The following is a 21,995-nucleotide window of genomic DNA, read 5'->3' on the forward strand; positions in this document are numbered from 1 at the left end:
AATGGGGTTCAGATCAGGTGAACAAGGAGGCCATGTCATTAGTTTTTCTTCTTTTATACCCTTTCTTGCCAGCCACGCTGTGGAGTACTTGGACGCGTGTGATGGAGCATTGTCCTGCATGAAAATCATGTTTTTCTTGAAGGATGCAGACTTCTTCCTGTACCACTGCTTGAAGAAGGTGTCTTCCAGAAACTGGCAGTAGGACTGGGAGTTGAGCTTGACTCCATCCTCAACCCGAAAAGGCCCCACAAGCTCATCTTTGATGATACCAGCCCAAACCAGTACTCCACCTCCACCTTGCTGGCGTCTGAGTCGGACTGGAGCTCTCTGCCCTTTACCAATCCAGCCACGGGCCCATCCATCTGGCCCATCAAGACTCACTCTCATTTCATCAGTCCATAAAACCTTAGAAAAATCAGTCTTGAGATATTTCTTGGCCCAGTCTTGACGTTTCAGCTTGTGTGTCTTGTTCAGTGGTGGTCGTCTTTCAGCCTTTCTTACCTTGGCCATGTCTCTGAGTATTGCACACCTTGTGCTTTTGGGCACTCCAGTGATGTTGCAGCTCTGAAATATGGCCAAACTGGTGGCAAGTGGCATCTTGGCAGCTGCACGCTTGACTTTTCTCAGTTCATGGGCAGTTATTTTGCGCCTTGGTTTTTTTTCCACACGCTTCTTGCGACCCTGTTGACTATTTTGAATGAAACGCTTGATTGTTCGATGATCACGCTTCAGAAGCTTTGCAATTTTAAGACTGCTGCATCCCTCTGCAAGATATCTCACTATTTTTGACTTTTCTGAGCCTGTCAAGTCCTTCTTTTGACCCATTTTGCCAAAGGAAAGGAAGTTGCCTAATAATTATGCACACCTGATATAGGGTGTTGATGTCATTAGACCACACCCTTCTCATTACAGAGATGCACATCACCTAATATGCTTAATTGGTAGTAGGCTTTCGAGCCTATACAGCTTGGAGTAAGACAACATGCATGAAGAGGATGATGTGGACAAAATACTCATTTGCCTAATAATTCTGCACTCCCTGTACTGTTTTGCTGTGTATACCCTGTTATTATAAGGAAGCTTTCTTCTTTCAGCAATATATCATTTTGATTTAAAGCCTCTTATCATTTACACTGGGAGCTGTAAGATTAGAGATAAAACATAAGAAACAGTCCTTGGACCTGTGTATACCTCTGCATGTGTGACTCTTGGGACTTTTAGTTGTGCTCAGATCCTTACATGTTTACATTCGTACCATGGGCATAAATGTCAAGGTAATTTTAGGGTTTTAATACTTTCTGTGAACTGTTTTTCCAGGGTCGAATGTTTATAACATACATTTTACATTTAACGACTTTAAAATACAAGAACTGAGGACACAAGTTTGAATTCATTTATTTTCATTTTTAAAGGGTCAGAAGTATACAAGCTCAAATGCATACATATATTGCCGCTGACGTTTGGTTCAGTTTTCCAAACTGCACCTCTGCCGGACACTTTGGCAGTGGTGAAGCTGAAGAATTCGGAGCTAATCCTCCCTCATTATTACATCCACTTTGATGAAATACCAGTAACACTGGCTGTGAGATGCATGAGCCACCACTGCCTGGCAGCTGGTACACTGGTCTTAGGTTTAAAATCGTCACTTTCAGTCATCCAAAGATACCTCTTGTCATTTTGGACAAATACAGTGCACTGTGATACATGTAACTCAATGATCTAGTGTTGACTGAAGCTCAGCCACTCTGTTAAATAGTGAGCCAGTGACAACAATCAGCAGTATGACTGTCAGCAGGTGTGACTGGCTTCAGGTGCATCTTGTTTCCACTGAGCATCCATCAGATGTTTGTACAACTTGATTGGAATCCACGAGGTAAATTCAGTCAAATGGACATTATTTGGAAAGGCACATACCTGTCTCTATGTAGTCAATTCAGTTTAATTCAATTCAATAAAACTTTATTGATCCTGAAGGTTGACCCCGTAGGAAATTGTTTGTTTGTTTTTTTCTCAAGTCGACAGTGTAATCAAGCACAAACAAAGCCTTGAAGTCCATGTAATTGTCTATAGACCACGGGAACAGAACTGTAACGAGCACAGATCTGGGGAAGAAACATTTCTGCAGCTTTAATGGTCCCATTGAGCACAGTGGCCTCCACCATCCATAAATGAAGAAATGAAGAAGTTTGGAACCACCAGGACTCTCCTAGTGCCGAGACAAATTAGACACAACGAGACAGAAGAGGCAAAACTAAACACACTGAACATGGAGCGCAAAATAAAAGGAAACACTAAGACGCAGACTAACTCACAACATGAAGAGATAAAATAGAACTGTGCTGCGTGCAGGCTTCCTGTGGAGTCTGCACAGAGTGTAACTTCCCCATTTAAGCTGAATACTGAAAGAGCAAACACATTTAGATAATGAAACGTACTTTTAAGCATAACATAATAAAAATCCCAAAATCCTGAAATCCTTTGACATTCCCACCTGTTGTTTGATCTTTCCTTCTATATATGTACATAGCAACCACTAACAGTGCATCAGTCTATGGCCACTTGTAGACATTTTTAGCCAAGACATCATAAAATAGTGGGTTTTGTGAGTATGTTATATCCAAGTGTCTATCTCTATCTCTTCTTCATTCTGTGATAGGGTGATGTAAGCATGAATTGAAGCAGTTACCATTTTTGATACCATGTTCTTCAAACAAGGTATGACACCTGAAGTAAAAAGACACAATAACAGTAGAAGAACACCAACAAAAACAAGTCCTTAATTCAGTTTTTTTTCCAACAGTAATGGGGGTCGCTTGGATGGGTGACGAAACGTTGGTCCCACTGAAAACGCTACATCCAGATGAACGCAGTCAACTTTTCCTGGGATTTCCTTACCTGGATGATGGAGCATGCATCAAGACGGTGCACTTGGAAATTATTTCAATATCATCATTAAAGCTGAAATGTGTTGGAGTGAAATATGGAAAACGAACTTTTAAAAAAGATTGAGAATTTGAAGAACACTTACAATATCATTAAAATAGTACAGGTTTTTAGAGATATGTGCCATTGTTTCCTTTGAAACACAAAGTCTTGTTTTGTGTTCCTGACAGCCACAAGACCTGCACCAGCTGGGCTCTCACTCCCTCACAGCTATAAGGCCTCATGTCTTCTGGGGTGACTCAAACACAATAAACCACAAAATAACAGACAAATTGGGGCAGATGGAGGAGGGAGATGACGAGGGAAAAATTTTGTCTGTGAAAGACGAAAAGGACATGGAGGGGAAACAAAGAAAACATAAAGGTGCATGACGAGGCATCAATAAAACAAGAAAAGAGGAAGATGTGTTTTGTCTGTTGACAGGTAAAACAGGTAAAAACCCTGTGAAACACAATCAGTTTTTCTAGGTGATTTCTGGAACATACACCTTTATTAACTTCGACAGCAAAGGTAATATTTAAAACAAAAGAAATTCAGTAAAATCAACAAAATAGATCTCTTAGGACTGTTTAGCTGTGTCTCAATTTATCAGAACTAAAAACTTTTTGGTTGAATGAGTGAGAGTGGGAATTCATCATAACTATAATGAATTAATAATACTATAATATAACAGGTGACAGAAGGGCAAAACACCGAGCACTTTTTTATATTATTGTGATGATGTCAGTAAATAAATGAAGGCCTCTGTATCTTAGTTAGACTACATTGCCAAAAGTATTCATTTGTCTGCCTTCATATGAACTTCAGTGATATCCAATTCTTATTCCATAGGCCTACCCTTTGCAGCTTCAACACTTCTTGGGAGGCTTTCCATATGGTTTAGCAGTGTGTTCCTGAGAATCCCTGAGACTGATGTTGGACAAGAAGGCCTGGCTTGCAGTCTCCACTCTAATTCATCTCAAAGGTGTTGAGTCGAGGTCAGGACTCTGTGCAGGCCAGTCAAGTTCTTCCACACCAAACTCACTCAATCATATCTTTGTGGGCATTGCTTTGTACACTGGTGCACAGTCATGTTGGAACAGGAAGGTCTATTCCCAACCTGTTCCCACAAAGCTGGGAGGATCAAATGACCCAAAATGTCTTGGTATGCTGAACCATGAAGAGTTCTTTTCACTGGAAATAAGGACCTGAACCCAAGTCCTGGAAAACAGCCCCACACCATAATCCCCCCACCGCCAAACTCTACACTTAGCACAGTGCAGTCAGACTAGTACTGTTCCCCTGACTGACTGCTTTCTTCCATTTGCGCAACATCTCTAAAATTAGAAATATCCTGTCTCAGAGTGACGCTGAAAAACTAGTTCATGCATTTATTCCCAAATCAAAAACCCTGGATGACCAGCGAGGTCCGCTCACTCCTCAAAGCCCGTGATGCTGCCTTCAGGTCAGGTGACAGAGCTCTGTACAGGGCTGCTCGAGCTGACCTGAAAAGGGGATTAAAAAGCCAAGTCAGACCACAAAGGAACATGGAGTCCCACCTGTCCAGCAACAACACACGAGAGGTGTGGCAGGGAATGCAAGACATCATCAACCACAGAGGCAGCACTGCGAAAACAGAGAATTTCAGTGTGCAGCTGGCAGAGGAAATAAACAGCTTCTTCGCCCGCTTTGAAACACCACAACAGCAACACTCATCTGCTTCAGCCCTGCTCCCATCCTCATCCTCACCTGGTTCCTGTACCGCTCCACTCACTGTAACGGAGCACGATGTCAGACGTGTGCTCCTAGCAGTGAACCCCAGAAAGGCGGCGGTCCAGACGGAGTACCTGGCAAGGTACTAAGAGCATGCGCACACCAGCTCACCCTCATCTTCACCAGACTCTTCAACCTCTCACTGGATCAGGCAGCCATCCCATCCTGTCTAAAATCAGCCACAATCATCCCAGTGCCGAAGAAGTCTCCCATCTCCAGCCTGAATGATTACCGCCCTGTGGCCCTCACACCGGTAATCATGAAATGCTTTGAGAGACTAGTCCTTCAACACATCAAGGATTACCTCCCCAGAATTCGACCCCACCAGTTTGCATACCGTGCAAACAGAGCCACAGAAGACGCCATCGCCACAGCCCTCCACGCTGTGCTGAGTCACCTAGAGCAGCGGCAGAGCTACGTCCAAATGTTCTTTGTGGACTACAGCTCAGCCTTTAATACAATCATCCCGGACATCCTCATCAACAAACTGGTCACTCTTGGCCTCCTTCCTCTCACATGTGCCTGGATAAAGGATTTCCTCACAAACCGGCCCCAGACTGTAAGACTCGGCCCTCATCTCTCCTCCACTCGCACACTGAGCACCGGCTCCCCACAGGGCTGTGTGCTGAGCCCCCTCCTGTATTCTCTCTACACCCATGACTGCAGTTCGACCCACAACAACACTCTCATCATCAAGTTTGCTGATGACACCACGGTAGTCGGACTCATCTCGAAGGGAGACGAGGCAGACTACAGAGAGGAAGTCCTGAAGTTGGCAGCATGGTGTTCAGAGAACAACCTGGCACTGAACACCAAGAAAACCAAAGAGCTCATTGTTGACTTCAGGAGACACAGCACTGACTTGGCCCCCCTCTACATCAATGGGGAGTGTGTGGAGAGGGTCCACACCTTCCGGTTCCTTGGTGTCCTCATCTCTGCTGACATCTCCTGGACGGAAAACATCTCAGCGGTCGTCAAGAAGGCCCAACAGCAGCTGCACTTCCTGAGAGTCTTCAGGAAGTACAAGCTGAACTCCAACCTGCTGCTGACCTTCTACCGCTCGTCCATTGAGAGCCTGCTAACCTACTGCATCACGGTATGGTACGGCAGCTGCACCAAGGCGGATAGTGTGAGGCTTCAGAGTGTGGTCAAGACAGCACAGAAGATCATCGGCTGCCCTCTCCCCTCCCTGATGGACATTTATTCCTCCCGCTGCCTCAGCAGAGCAGCAAACATTATCAAGGACAGCTCCCACCCTGGTTTCAACATGTTCAGCCTGCTTCCCTCAGGGAAGCGCTACAGGTGCATCAGCACAAAAACCCACAGACTCAAAAACAGTTTCTTCCCCAAAGCCATAACCACCCTGAACTCACACATGCACCGATAACACAGCCCCCCACTTTCCACTTCCTCTATGGACCACCACTATTTATACCAATTCTATGTGCAATAACTCAACTGTACATACATAACACTATTTATTACATATTGTTTACGGTTTGTAAATTTTACATTTTATATATATATACATCTTCTTCCCTATGTTAATACTGTCCATACGTATATAGCGCTGCAGAACTGTACCCCCAACATGTCTACACTGAGTAGGAGATGCTCTGTATCTCATTGTACAACTGTATAATGACAATAAAGGCATTCTATTCTATTCTATTCTATTCTATTCTATTCTATTTATTACTTCCAGGCTGGACTACTGTAATTCACTATTATCAGGATGTCCTAAAAACTCGCTGAAAAGCCTTCAGCTGATCCAAAATGCTGCAGCAAGAGTCCTGACAGGGACTAGAAAGAGAGACAGATTTCTCCTGTTTTGGCTTCCTTCATTGGCTTCCTGTTAAATCCAGAATTGAATTCAAAATCCTGCTCCTCACATACAAGGTCTTAAATAATCAGGCCCCATCTTATCTTAATGACCTTGTAGTACCATATCACCCTATTAGAGCACTTCGCTCTCACACTGCAGGCCTACTTGTTGTTCCTAGAGTATTTAAAAGTAGAATGGGAGGCAGAGCCTTCAGTTTTCAGGCCCCTCTTCTGTGGAACCAGCTTCTAGTTTGGATTCAGGAGACAGACACTATCTCTACTTTTAAGATTAGGCTTCAAACTTTCCTTTTGCTAAAGCATATAGTTAGGGCTGGACCAGGTGACCCTGAATCCTCCCTTAGTTATGCTGCAATAGACGTAGGCTGCGGGGATTCCCATGATGCATTGAGTTTTTCCTTTCCAGTCACCTTTCTCACTCACTATGTGTTAATAGACCTCTCTGCATCGAATCATATCTGTTTATTAATCTCTGTCTCTCTTCCACAGCATGTCTTTATCCTGTTTTCCTTCTCTCACCCCAACCGGTCGCAGCAGATGGCCCCGCCCCTCCTGAGCCTGGTTCTGCCGGAGGTTTCTTCCTGTTAAAGGGAGTTTTTCCTTCCCACTGTCGCCAAAGTGCTTGCTCATAGGGGTCATATGATTGTTGGGTTTTTCTCTGTATCTATTATTGTGCGATCTACTGTACAATATAAAGTGCCTTGAGGCGACTTCTGTTGTGATTTGGCGCTATATAAATAAAATTGAATTGAATTGAATTGAATAAGTTTCTCTAGAGAACATCTCTTGACTGCTCTAGATTACAGAGGCAGTGTGCTTCTCACGACTGCCCTTTGCATTGCATGGTCCATGGAAACCCAGTGCACTAAGCTGTACTGTTCTTGAGCTAATCTGAAGGCCACATGAAGTTTGGAGGTCTGTAGCGATTGAATCTGCAGAAAGTTGGTGACTTCTGTGCACTCTCTCTGATTTTACGTGGCCTACCACTTCTCAGCTGAGTTTCTGCCATTCACGGTCACTTCTACGTAACGACAAAAGTTGACTGTGGAATATTTAGTAGTCAGAGATTTGTTACACAGGTGATATCCTATCATGTTACCACACTGGACTACCGTGAGCTCCTAAGAGCGACCCATTCTTTCAGAAATGTATGTAGAACCAGTCTGCTTGCCTTGATTTTATGCAGCTGTGCCCACGACAGTGATCGGAAAACCTGATTACAGTGATTTGGACGAGTGAGTCAATGTGTGTAGGTACCAACACACCACCTGTACAACAGGAGTACAGTGACATGCGGCTTTCCTTCCTCTGCTGTTTGTAAATTAATGATTGTGAATAAGAGATGTTTTCCTCAGTAATAACACCTCTGCCATTATCACAGACAAGAGAAACTTTGCTTCTTTTCAGGTAAGCTTATTAAAAGTCACTTCATTGGTATGTTTGTTAAAACCTTCCTTAAACCCAGATTAAGCTGTTCAAGATTCAACACAAGCATGGAGATCTTTGTGAATAGGATTATTTGCAAAGATTAACTTTACTAATATTTCCACTTGCATGGTTGGATGGTAGGTCACAGTTGATCTTTCATAGCACAACTTTACAGAGAATTAGTGAACTGACTTTAATTGATAGTTGTTTAATTTATTTAATTTTAGTATGAGTACAATGAGTTCAAATATCTCTTCTTTATTTAGTTGTAGAGATGAGTAATTGTTCATTAATGGAAGGTGTTTTTGCTGTTATACAGATGCTCTTGTTATTTATTTATTAGTATATGAAAAATATATAAAAGAAGACTTAACTGGGATTGTGCTGTATAAACTAGCTCTTCATTCTGTTGATGCAACAGAAGGCAATTTCTTTTCAAACAACGGGAGTGAAAAAAACAACACAAAATATTGCAACATTTTTAAACTGGCCTGTAGATACTTGCAAGGAGCTTTTCTCAGATCCAAACCAAAGTGGCAACGAGCAGAATCCAAGCCAGACGACATAAGTCAATAATTTGAACTGAGCAAAGAAAAATCCCTGTGATCCTTGTTGGCAAGCACGGTGGTAAGAGGTTTGTTGTAGCTGGTTTGCACACATCTCAGGAGGGATTTTGGTCCACTCCTCTTTACTGGAACTCTGAATCCTTTCAGTGTCTTGTTGCTGCTGCTTGGTACCTCAAAGTTTCAGCTTCCTCCATGTATTTTCTATAGGACTGAGGTCTGCAGACTGGCTTGGCCACCCAATGACCAGAAAGTGCTTGCCACTACTTTGCTTTCTTGGTGGAGGTTATAGAAGATCCATCCGCATCCCATCTTCAGTGTTCTGACTGAGGGAAGAGTTTCTTTTGATAAAGTAAAAGTTATGGATTCTTATTTTAAAGGGAAAGAGTCCACATAAGGAAACATGATCCTTCTCATTTCCGGCCATTTTAATTACCAACCCTTATCTAAATCCAGCCATGATGACTTTGTCCCTAACCCGACTTAAATCGTAGTGACAAAGGACGGTGGTTCTAAAGTGCACTGACAAATCACGTACTGGTATTTGATTTGAAAGTACTGCTAAATGTGTAGTATTTAACCTACCTGGTACCCTGCCATGCCCTTTGAGTCAGTTAGTTATTGTACTTTGAATTCTTTCAATTATGTAAACAGCTATGCTTCTGCTACTCTCACACATTGTACACACTCCTTCATTACTGAGGGGAAAGGAGACAACTGAGGAACAGATAGCTCTGTCTTATGACGAGCTAAGAAATCATCCAGCTTTGCTCTCAGGACAGCTGCTGAACCCTAGATATGTGCTACTCTTTCTTTTCAAGGCTGAAGTTTGTTTTTTCTTTTTTTTCCTGCGAGGTTGAAGTTTGGTAGAAAATACATTCATAATCACACATATTTCTCTATATCCAAAATTTCTCCCCCCATGGTGGGTCAGAGCAATGTGCAGCCTTTCCTGATTACCTGCTGACTGAATTTACCACAAATACGGCTAAAAAGTTTTAAAAAAGCAAGACCCTGTTTTTTTTTTTCTTTTTGAGTAGATTTAATAAGAAATGGTGAAATATGCAGGCTATCCATCAAAAGCTGTCAGAATGGGCCTCTCTTCTTCTCCCTGTCCTGCCTGCAGCTAGCACGTTTTACACAAGGAACCTGAGAATGATGAATGGAGCTGGAGCCTGTTAGGAAAACGCCGTCGTCACGCCCACGCTTCTTTATCTCTGCTCCTCGTAGCATCGTCGCACCGCTGCTTTCTATAGTTAAAGTCATTAAAGCCGGGTCACACTGGCTTTTTCTCTGTACCATTTAAACTTTGCGTTTTACGTTTGCTGATATTTGGATGTACATGGCTACAATTTAAAAGCCTGTAAAAGTCACTGTAAAATCTATAACTTACAAAAGCAGGAACAGCAGGTGTTAACAGTAAGTTAACATGACTGTTACACACTAATGTTTTACACATTTTGGTTTCTTTAATATTTGCACACCCTGAAAGGGAAAATTCTGGTATTATTTCAATGCACTGGATACCCGACGTAGTCCGAGGTCATCATCGTAGCTTCCTCTGATCGATTTGTGCAAGAATAAAGTTGCAGGTATTTAGCACTTTGATAGTCTTACTTACCATTCAATGAACTTTATGTGTTGTTATGTGTTGTGTACATTATAAGCACTTTATCCATCTCATGTCTACCACTGTTACCAATTTAGACTAATCAGTCTAATATGTGTCTATATTAGCCGGAGGGAACCAAACAGGAAGAATATGCAGTTCAATGTCTTGTCATGGTATGTTTTAGTGTGCTCAACATCCCACAAATTTTACCTCTGGGGCATTTTCTGACAGACCAGTTTGGATCTCTGCACGTTTGCATCATAGTTTCTGTGCATGAGACTCACCAGCTTTTTAAATGAAGTAGAAGCCTGAGAAACTCGAATAAGAGGGAAAGGACGTTTTAAGCAGCTCACATTGAGCACCACAGTTCCTGCAGCACTTTAAACATCTGCAACAATGGTTTTTAGGACATCGCCAAATAAAAGGTGTCCATGTAACGATGTATAGAAAAACCAAACACACCTGAAAGGGAGAGCCATTAACACTCCTTACATCTTACTGTGTGTAACTATCAAATAACTCCAAACAAAACAAACAGTTCAGCAGTTATTTCATTTTGATTTCTTTAAATTCAGTTTTATTCAGTTCTTGCATTTTGTAAGTGTTTACTTTTAATTTCATTTGTATTCATTTCAGGCTGGTTTATGTCGCTGATGTTTCTCAAACACAACATTAAATATCAAAGAGCTGTCCCTGTGTTCATAACGATCTGCATCAGAGTTTATTTATGCTTACATTGACCACACTGACAAAGACATTTTCTGTGTATTTTTTATTTTATTTTACTTTGTACACATTTCATTTGGGGGGGTTTTTCTTTATCCGGTCTATCATGATTATTTTAGTTTAGTTTATTGCATTTCTCTAAACTACTGAACATGCATGACTAAGATGCCATATTCTTTGTTAAATCAAAGCATTTAATGGTCTGTGAAGAAGAGAAGGTTGAACGTTAGCTGATAAAGACATTATAGCCACATTGTTTGTAAAACAAAAGACTAAATATATTTCAGTAAGGACAGATCATTAGAAAGACTGAACATGATTTATTGATGAACAGATATAGATTGACGTTTGGCGGTTAGACTCCGATGGCCTGTCCCGGCTTTGAAAGGGATTAGAGCCGGAGCCCCTGGAGCCTCGACGCTGGTGGTGAAGGTGGCTTGAATGGAACTTGAGTGATGAGAGGTGGAGATGGGAAGGAGGTGGGTTGCACAGTGGCATCTGCAAAGGACAAAGACAAGATGCACAGTGATATTTAGAGTATGCGGCATGAATGCTGATTGGCCTGGAGAAGGCCGGGAGAAGGTGATTGGACTAGGCCAGTGATGTCACAAAGAGCTTGACAGCATATAAAGTTTAGATTTAGCCAGGAGCACCTGGGAGCGGACACTTGTGAGACCATAGATCTTCCTCTTTGAATTTAAGCGCCCTAAATAAGACCAGCTTTTTTTTCTGCACTAAAATTCAATTTTCAGTCATTAAAAAAAAAAAAAAAAGAATTCCCATTGCTATTAATATTATAACTTGCCTGTTACTATGAGACAGCCTTTACAACAATAGATTACTGTTTCCAGTTTCTCCATGCATGCTTGAACCATAGCTCATGTCAAAAAGCCCAAGAGAAGTCTGAAAAATGCCTCCATGCAAATGGATCAGCCATAATGATCTAGAATCAATAATAACTGGTGAGGTGTGAGTGTTGCAGCTCATAGTCAGAGGATCGATGAATGCTCTTAACACTGGAACCTGGATATAATCAGAATAATCAAGAGGAAACTTCCAAGGCTGAAGTGCTAAAAACTGCAGTTTTTCTAACAGCCGTTTGAGGGTTCTCCAAAAAAACCCTAACCCCCCCCAAAAATCTCACATACTAAAATGACCAGCTTCAGCAATGAAGTTATGTTATGGTAGCATGGTACAAAAAATAATATTTAGTTTTTATAATGGTGGAACACCTTAACAGTGGCACGGTGGTCAGCACTGTTGCCTGAGAAGGTCCTGAGTTCAGTTCCACCATCAGGGTCATTATGTGTGGAGTTTGCATGTTCTCTCCAGGTACTCTGTCCTCCTCCCACAGTCCATAGACATGCAGTTAGTGGGGTTTGGTTAAGCAGAAGAAAATAGATGGTTTTTATAATATTGTCCGCTGTTAAAACTTTCCTTTTCCTTTTCCTAAAGCATATACTGACCCTGAATCCTTAGTTATGCTGCAATAGGTGTAGGCTGCTGGGGGATTCCCATGATAGATTGAGTGTTTCTGTTTTCCTTCTCTCACCCCAACCAATCACAGCAGATGGCCCCGCCCCTCCCCGAGCCTGGTTCTGCCGGAGGTTTCTTCCTGTTAAAAGGGAGTTTTTCCTTCCCACTGTCGCCAAAGTGCTTGCTCATAGGGGGTCATATGATTGTTGGGTTTTTCTCTGTATGTATTATTGTAGGGTCTACCTTACAATATAAAGCACCTTGAGGCGACTGTTGTTGTGATTTGGCGCTGTGTAAATAAAATAAAATAGAATTCTTATCCCAGCTGTGCAGATGGTGATTTCTTTCATGCATTCGGATTCTTCTTTAAAGTTAGAGGTATGGATATTTGACAGGTGTGCTGACACTGGCAGTCGTAGCTGTAGCTGAGCAGAAAATGAGGCTTCATTCAACTCCACAAACATGAGTCACCGCCCATGTCAGTCTCTCTAATGCATTTGGGGTGTCGGTGTGTTTTCTAACATGTTTCATTGAAATATCTGATAAATAATATGGTGGTGCGGTCATACCATGCCACACTTACTGGTCAAACAGCATTATTTTCACAAAACACTGGTAGGGAAGGTTTGAGTGCAGAGTTGGATTCAGTTTTAGTCATAATTTAGGCATTTATTTTAGTTTTAGTGGACTAAATATCACAAGATCATCAAAGGTAAAATCTGATTCAGAAATACAGAGTGGAAAAGCTTGTCGTGTTTTTACCGCTGAAAGTTTATAAACTGTATCATTTTCTTTGACATAAAAAAACAGTGTTTGTTGTTTAAAGAACTGTTGGTGAAACTTCAGAGACAGGCAGCAGTCAAATATTCCCTGGTGTTTCTATTTCTGAGCCACGCTCTGATTTTTAGTTTCCTGCTGTCTGATACTGAAAACGGTACTTGGTGTTTGTGGGTTAGATTGAGAAGTTTATATGTCCTGTATCTGTGCCGGCCTTTCCGAGCCGAGCTTATTGTCGTTCCTATTCAGAGACTGTTTGTTGCGCTGCTGATTTGACTCCCCAAGCACTGAACTGTATGTTCCCAAGCTAACCTACTCTGACTGTGACTCTGCCCAAAGACTGAGCTGGAGGTCCTTGTTCACTCTGGTCCCTCAGATAATTCGGAGCTGAAACAGCAGCAGTCCCTATCTCCTGTAAAGTTGGCAGGGCGATCTGCTGACCAGCTCCAGCTTCCAGCATCTGCTGTGAATTCTGCATATTCGAGTTACTGGATGCCACCAGCAGGCTCTGTTATGTAGGATCGTTACCATTTGCTGTTTTCATCTTTTTTGTGCCTCATATTGAATGTAATTGTCTTAGTTAGCTGATACCAGCTAACGACTTGTGGCTGTGTCCTGTGGCTTTATTTTGATCTGTTCTTTCATTAGGTATCGGTACAGGATATAAAAGGGTCATTTTCTCCCACTCTGTCGCACGTTGGAAATGATGCTGCAAACCTGTAAACAAAATGAACCCCTGTTGGAAAAAGCACCCACTGTAGATGATGTTTTGGTGCACGTATCCTGTCAAAGAGAGGCCCAGTGACTCATGCCTTTGTTAATGAGCTGTGCTACATTTTGTTGTTGCCTGCCTTTTTAACAGAGCTGTGTGGGTTTTTTTCTTATGTGGATGACTGGTGGATGATATCATAAAGCAGGCTGCAGCAGATGTTTCACATGGCATTTGGACAGGCATTTCTGTGGCTTACTTCAGACAGAACAAATAATGGACCAGGTCTGGCTTTTGTCCTGAGTGCTGAGGCGGGTGAGAGGTGGCTTTTTAAAATCCCTATGCCATCTCTGCCTTTTCACAGGCATCAAAGCGTGGGTCACTTTTGCCATTTACCTGTGTGGCAGTACTCCAGAGACTTGTTCTAAGCTCCTCTAATATCCTATCCTTTTTATTTCTCAGATAATTTAGCGGCTAGATCATCGATTTTAGCATGACAGAGAGTGTTTCATTTCTGTTGGCAGACCCCATTTTGTAAAGTAATTCACTCACAGATCTGTGAGGTATTTTGGATGAAAGCCCTGAGAAACACTTCATGCTCTAACCCTTTTTTCTTCTTTTTTGTTTTCTTACTTGGGCGATTGAGCACAAAGTCCAACATGTTTATATTAAGCATTTCAACACGGTCTTTAATAAAGCTGACATTTATGGCACAGTTATTTCCACTTGTGTCAGATTGGTGAACAGTATACCATGATGGATGAAGCCTAAGTGTCAGGATCTGGGTGTGAAAGATATTTTCAGACCGTGTCCTCTCCCTTTTATGCTAACTGGAGGAAGTTTGATTCTCACGGTTTGTTCCAAAGACATTAGGCTTCTCATAACTGAGAGGCAGATGAGGAAAGTGTTAATGTCCAAATCCAACTGTGACATATGACAGCCAAGAGAAAGCTGACAGGAGAAAAAAATGCGGTGAATATGGGGAAAGGCTGTTATATTGAACTAAAAGCTAACTGGCCTAATGGATTTCATGTGACTTTAAATGGTTAAACTAGGCCACTTTAAATTGCATATATTCAAACTAGTTATTATTGCATTGATTGCTGAGAAACTATCAGTCTGAAACTGGAAACACTCCTACAAACCTGCATAGGTGGGAATGAGGGAGGTCTCACAGAGCAGGTTATGTGGGGGGAACAATGGTGCACATTTTGGCAGGATGGAAGATGTCGTGACAAGGTCCTAGAGTGTTGGCCGACATTTTGGAGCAGCAGCAATGGAGAAAACAAGACCAATGCTATCCATCCAGAACATCAGGGAGGGAGAGAAGCCTTCATCCTCCAAGAAGACCAGGAAGGGTCAGCAACATCATGGGAGATGAGGGCCGATCTGGGAAGGAAACTTCACTTTCCTCAGGTCATGCACTCTGTGCAGGCCAGTCAAGTTCCTCCACACCAAACTCGCACATCCATGTCTTTATGGACTTTGTGCACTGGTGTGCAGTCATGCTGGAACAGGAAGGTCTATCTATTGTGAAAGTAATCAACGAAATTTGATGATTTGAATAGGTGAATGAATACTTTAGCAATGCAGTGTGTGTGACTATTTGTAATCCAAACTTTTATTATAAATTGTCCAAAATTTACAGCCATTCTTGGTATCAAGTGGTTGAGCATTTGTGACTTTAATGATCCTGCCAATGTTCCTCTACCACCACCAGCAGGGCAGACTGTTCTGTTTAACGGCTACTGTTTAGAATGCCACAGAAATGTGAACAGAAATTCAAGGGCAGGTAATGTAACCAGTTTGACCAGCGCTGATGAGACTGATGAGCTCCACACAGATCGTCTCTTATGGCTTCATGTATACCTTCCAAGATCATCTCTAAACTGGGTCCCAGTTCAGTTCCCGATTCTGGAAAGAGCTAAGTTCAATTCAATTCAATTCAATTCAATTTTATTTATATAGCCCCAAATCACAACAACAGTCGCCTCAAGGCGCTTCATTGTACAATAATACATACAGAGAAAAACCCAACAATCATATGACCCCCTATGAGCAAGCACTTTGGCGACAGTGGGAAGGAAAAACTCCCTTTTAACAGGAAGAAACCTCCGGCAGAACCAGGCTCAGGGAGGGGCGGGGCCATCTGCTGCGACCGGTTGGGGTGAGAGAAGGAAGACAGGATAAAGATAACAGGATAAGTGTCTGCTCTTTTTTACCCACAGACCAATGGATGGACAAACAACAAATCAGTGCAATATGTGGTGCACTCCAGTCCACCGGGAGTTCACAGCTCTCCTAGGTAGAGACATAATGCTTCAACCTTCTCTGCCACTGGCCTCTCACCTTGCTATCTGCTGCTCCCAGCCCAAGAGAGTGAGCTGACCTCCAATGCTGTCGTCACCCCTATAGGATCACTAGGGCTGCCCTACTAAGAACCAAGGAACAGAATAAAAAGCCTCACCAGCACTGACTCCCGACTACTTATCAAGTCACAAAGTTAACTGTTTTCCAAAAATATTTCCTTGAGAAGTGAGTCCATGAAACTGACCCCTAATTTCATTGGTCTGCTTGAAATTAAGGCACTTGTTAATCCTGTCACTGTCCATCTGAAGCAAACCTAGAAACATCCACATGTCCTGCCACAACACCTGGTTGAAGCATCTCTGAAACAAAGAAAGCTTGCAAAAATATAAGTTAACAGATTCTTCAGTATCATATCTCTATCACTGAGATACTTTAGAAGCTGCAGCCCAAGTGGTGTTTAACAGTCTGAGAACAAGTAAAGAATAAATATAAAAATGGAATTCAGTGTAAGGTTAAAAACAAATATGATACAAGGTCAGTGAGTAAAAATAGCTGCGTTGTCATATCCAGTGTTCTTGAAAAAAGTAATGCCCTAAACATTACTTGTAATTTTTCTTAAAAGCATTGCAGTATGTTACTTAATTACTCAGCAGAGAAAGCAATTTGTTACATTATCCGTTACATTATGTATTGTCTCATAATTACCATTTAACAACATAAACCTGAGGCTAACACATGCGCACTCATTTTATCACCACTCTGGGTGCTTTGCTAGCTTGGTGTTAGCATGCAAACAGTCAAAGTTGTCTTAGCAATATCGTGCAGTCCTTTCTGTCCTAGAAGCAGTTTGCACATCACCATCACACTCTTGTCTTTTTTGCATCAAAAATAAAAGTGGTGTCCAAAATGCCCGACTGTAAGTAATCTCCACTGCAGATCCTTTATTGTCTACGAACCTGTTGATCTTTACTCTGGCACATAACCTCCTCCAAACCAAGTTAGGTTCACAGCGTGATTTACCATGGCGTTGTAAGTGAAGCACCTTTGTAGTACAAAAAGTATGAATACACATGTATGGATCAGCTCAGCATGTAGTGATGATTCACGGTTGTGTAGAACAGCTCAAGAGTCAAGAATGTTAACTCAAGTAAGATGATACTGAGGTGTGTGAAGCAGGCTTCAGTTATATATGTGTCACGGTTCTGGGTCAGTTTGGACCCAGTATTTTGAGTTTATTATATTTTGGTTTACTTTTGCATTATGGATTGTTCCTTATGTTTCTCTGGCACTTTGTGTTTCAGTTATCTTGGTGTTTTGGATTTTCTCATTTTGTGGTGATGGTGGTGATGATTATTGTTATTGAGTTCCATGTTTCTGTTTATTGGTAGTTAGGATTTGTGTTCTCATGTTTTGTGTGGGTTTAGTTCCATGTGTCATTTTCTGTCTGTCTCTCAGTGTCAGGTCTGCGTCTTGGTGTAGTGTTCTCATTTCCTGTTTTATTGTGAAGGTCCGCGTCTCATGTGAGTGTGTTCAGTTTTACCCCTGTCTCGTCTTGTTGATTATTCCCAGCTGTGTTCCCCACCTGTGTGCAATCTCCTTGTGTTTCTCTGTGTGTATTTAAGTCGCGTCTTCTGTGTTTGTAGTGGCTGGTCCATCTGTGTATCCACCATGTGTCATCCGTGTGTTTCCCTGCTGCCAACCGTCATCTGTTTTCTGCTCGCTGTTATTCGTGTTCAGGTTTGTGTTCTTGTTCAGGCTCAGTAGTTTAGTTATCCCAGTATAGTTTAGTTCTCCGTTTACCATTTTGTCCATCTCTTTTGTGTTTAATAAACCACCCTCACACCTTTACAAGTGCCTGCGTTTGGATCCTCCTTTAATTCCCACACGGCTCATCTCACTCGCCGTGACAATATGAGCTGATTCTTGTCCAAAATTACCTCCCTGGAATTTTAAGTAAATGTTGGACAGCTCAGGGGTCAAGCTGTCAGCTGACTCCCATCGATGATGAGACAATGCCAAAGATGGAAAGTAGTAATATACCTATAGCTTTTTTTGCTCCCCCCCGCCCCACTTCCCCTTTTCCCCACACCCCCACTTCCCTTTTCCCCACCCCTCCCTTTCCCCTGCGCGTCCATGTGAGTGCGTGTGAGCGTGAACGGACTTTTGCTCGTGCATGTGAGTTCGGGGGTCATATGAGTTTACATGTGTTTAATAGCGTTTTATTTAATGAGACCATTATGTGTTTTAATTAAACTGTTTTCAAAGGATTGTATAGGTCTCAGCACTGTTATTTAGACATAGATGATTTAATTTAACTAGTTTAGCGGTATTTTGCTTTTTCTTTAGCGCTTCGAACAGTCACAGGAGCAAATAGTTTTAAACAGAGCACCATAAACATGTATTCCTTTAGAAATAAACGGCGATACTTCTAAAAAACACATATTCACACATAGCCACACTAGCACTGTATCAACCCCCAATGTTCTTTTAATGCAACTAGTCATATAATTATCTACTAGTCACAAACACACATAGATGATTCAACTGTTTTAGGAGCATTTTACTTTTCTTTAGCGCTCTGAAAGACACAGAGGCTAATAGTTTTTAAACAGAATACCACAAACAGCAGGTATTCCTTTAGAAATAAACAGGGATATGTCTAAAACTACATATTCTTAACTCTGCATCAGTTAGACAGAGGGGGTTACAGTTAGACCCCCAACAGTCAGCAGAAGGAGTCATAAAAAAAGAGCCATCGTTATCAAGAGCATCCCAGCACTCACACATCCCAACTGTAGTTCCATAGTTTTTCATTACAAAACAGTTCCTTTATCTAATCTTATCATGTCAGAGGTCAACTGAAACCATGTCCAACTGAACCTCCAAAGGTTTTTCCTTTAGCTTACACCCCCACACATTTATCTATACAGGCAGACAATTACACCTCCTACCTGTACCTCTATAGTTTCCACCTTTCTTCATTACAAAACTGCTCTTTTATCTTATCTTATCATGTCAGAGGTCAGCTGAAACAAGCATAACACTTCGTTCATCAGCACGGGCAGCAAACCTAAGAGCGTTCTTTTTAACATGGCCAACATATATGGTAAGTAAAACAAGACTATTAATGGATTCTTAAATTTATACACCAGTATATCATAAAATATTCAAACTGTTTTCTTTTCTAAACAAAAGCCTGATTTTTAGGAACTCAGCACAACGGGACACTCCACGTTCCACTTACACAAGGTTTGTGTTTCTTCTTCTTTTTTAAAAACAGTCATCATCTCACACAAAACAGTTTGTGCCTCATTGTTTTAGAAGCAATCTTACCTGTTTCACACATAGTAACATTAAAATGTGTATTTCTCTTTCTTTCTACAGGATCACAAAGCTATACTGGACAAACAACACCTCTAAAAAACACAAGGTAAATACAGTGTTACACATGTTTTAAATATGTGTGTGTGTGTTTTGTTTAAACCTTGTATTAACTGTGCTTATCCCCCGGGTACAGGTTCAATAAGTTGTCCAGAAAAACCTAGAGAAGCGGGGGCAATAAGACCAAGCCTTACGTTAGGTATGTATACAAGTCTCTAAAAAAAAAGGTTTTAAATATTTGCAAATGTTCTAATACACCAGGCCCGAGACAGAGTACACGGCGTGTCAAGAACCGGGGCCATCCGGAATAACACAGAACAAAGTGTGAGTATAGGCATAAATAAATCAAAAGAGCCAAACACATCCTGCTTTTGAAATGATACACCGTGTATACATATATATATATATTTATAATGTTTCTAACACCCGTCTATCTCCACAGCGATCACACAACCCCTTATCACTATGGGCCCCATGAAGACCCCTTGATGTTTTTGGAATATTTACGCGATATTGAACTCCCAGAACAACAACAAGAAAAACCACAACCTTTGGGCAACATCGGAGACTCGGAAGAATTCTTCATCACCGGACCACACATACCAGCGAGTGAGTGGCTGCCTAGTGATTTCAGCGATGTTTTCGAGTACAGTCTATCAGATTTCAACATAAATGACATACCCGCCACGCCAGAATGACTCAGAAACAACAACAGTGATTCAGACATAGGTTTTGAAGAAGGTTGCATAACAGACTCACAAATATCACAGGCATATGACGCATACTTAAATGCAGCAAACCCCTCTACTTTTGAACAGAGCCATTATGCTTCAAAAAATGATATATTATCTTTGATCGATGTCAAACTCAGCCAACATCAACAAGAAATAGCAGCTAAACTTAACCAGCAACAACAAACAGTACAGGTGAACTTGCAAGAAATAGCACGGGTTCTAACTGGTATCCAGCAGGCAATAAACGATACCTCAGGTTTATTACGTCTCATTAATACCACCATTCTAAATAGGTGACTTTTAAAATCCACATCATGGACCCACCCTGTAAATTATTCAAACACAATGATGGTACCGCCACTCGAACTAAATGGTTTGACTTTGAGGCTTTTAACCAGGCACAACTAGTAAGCAATTGTTGCTAAACTCGTTATGGGGTCGTTTCAGTATGAGGTCAAACATGGCGTCATCTGAGCTCATCACAGACCCGTCCAGGTTTAGCCAGCTAATGTTCACCGACCAGTACGACGTGCGGCAGTTTTGTTTCATCTCTGACGACGTCGCCATAGTGCAGTGGCGCCACGCCGATGGTAGAGCATCCCGCGTCAAGGACGTTAATGTCTTTGTGGGTGCCATGACCACTGCACACGCCAGACTCATGCTGTATGATTTGTTAGAAAACTTGCAGCAGTGCGTGCTGTATTGTGATACAGACAGCGTCATTTTCACGGCACGCCCTGGCGACTGGATGCCTCCTCTAGGCCCTTTTCTGGGGGATCTCACCAGTGAACTAGATTCTGGACAGGGAGGTGTGGAGGATCACATAGTAGAATTTGTTTCCGGTGGGCCAAAATGCTACGCGTATCACACATCGCTGGGCAAAACCCAGGTCAAATGTAAAGGTGTAACACTGAACGCACAAAACTCCAAAGTTGTCACCCACGAATCCTTGAAAGGTTTAGTCCACAAGTTTGTAGCCAATCAGGCATCAGACGCACACCTAGTGGCTGTGTCTGATAATGTCAAACGCGATAAAAAGAAGCTTCATTTGAAGAATGAAACCGTTGTGAAGAAGCTTAAAGTTGTCTACAACAAGCGCCGTGTGCTCCCAGACTACACAACCCTGCCTTATGGATTTTAAATTAGATCAGGGGTTTGATGCTAGGTTGCACCCGTTCAGCATGGTGGGCAGCGGTCCCAGTAACTGCGGCAAGACTTTTTTTGTCAAAAATGTCATTGAAAATGCATCCGGGATTATTTCGCACAACATTGATAACATTGTGTATATATACTCATGCTGGCAGCCACTATATGACCAACTTCTTAAGATAAGAGACATAAACTTTGTTAACGGTATACCCGAATCTCTGGCTGATGACACCCTTCTGCCTACAGACAAGAACAATTTGTTAATTATAGACGATGTAATGAACGATGCCGCTAACAATTTAGAAGTACAAAATGTGTTCACAAAGTATGTGCATCATAGGAATTTGAGTTGTATATATCTGGTTCAGAATTTGTTTATTCAAGGAAAATCCAGTAGAACTATTTCCTTGAACACTAACTACCTAATATTGTTTAAAAATCCTAGAGATAAATATCAAATCATGCTTTTATGTAGACAAATGTTTCCTGGTAATACTAAATATTTTTTAGAAGCGTTTAATGATGCTACATCCACAACATACGGGTATCTTTTATTAGACTATAAAGCCAAGACCCCGGACTATTTAAGACTC

The sequence above is a fragment of the Oreochromis aureus genome, linkage group 14 (assembly GCF_013358895.1).
Source record: "Oreochromis aureus strain Israel breed Guangdong linkage group 14, ZZ_aureus, whole genome shotgun sequence".
Taxonomy (NCBI): Eukaryota; Metazoa; Chordata; class Actinopteri; order Cichliformes; family Cichlidae; genus Oreochromis; species Oreochromis aureus.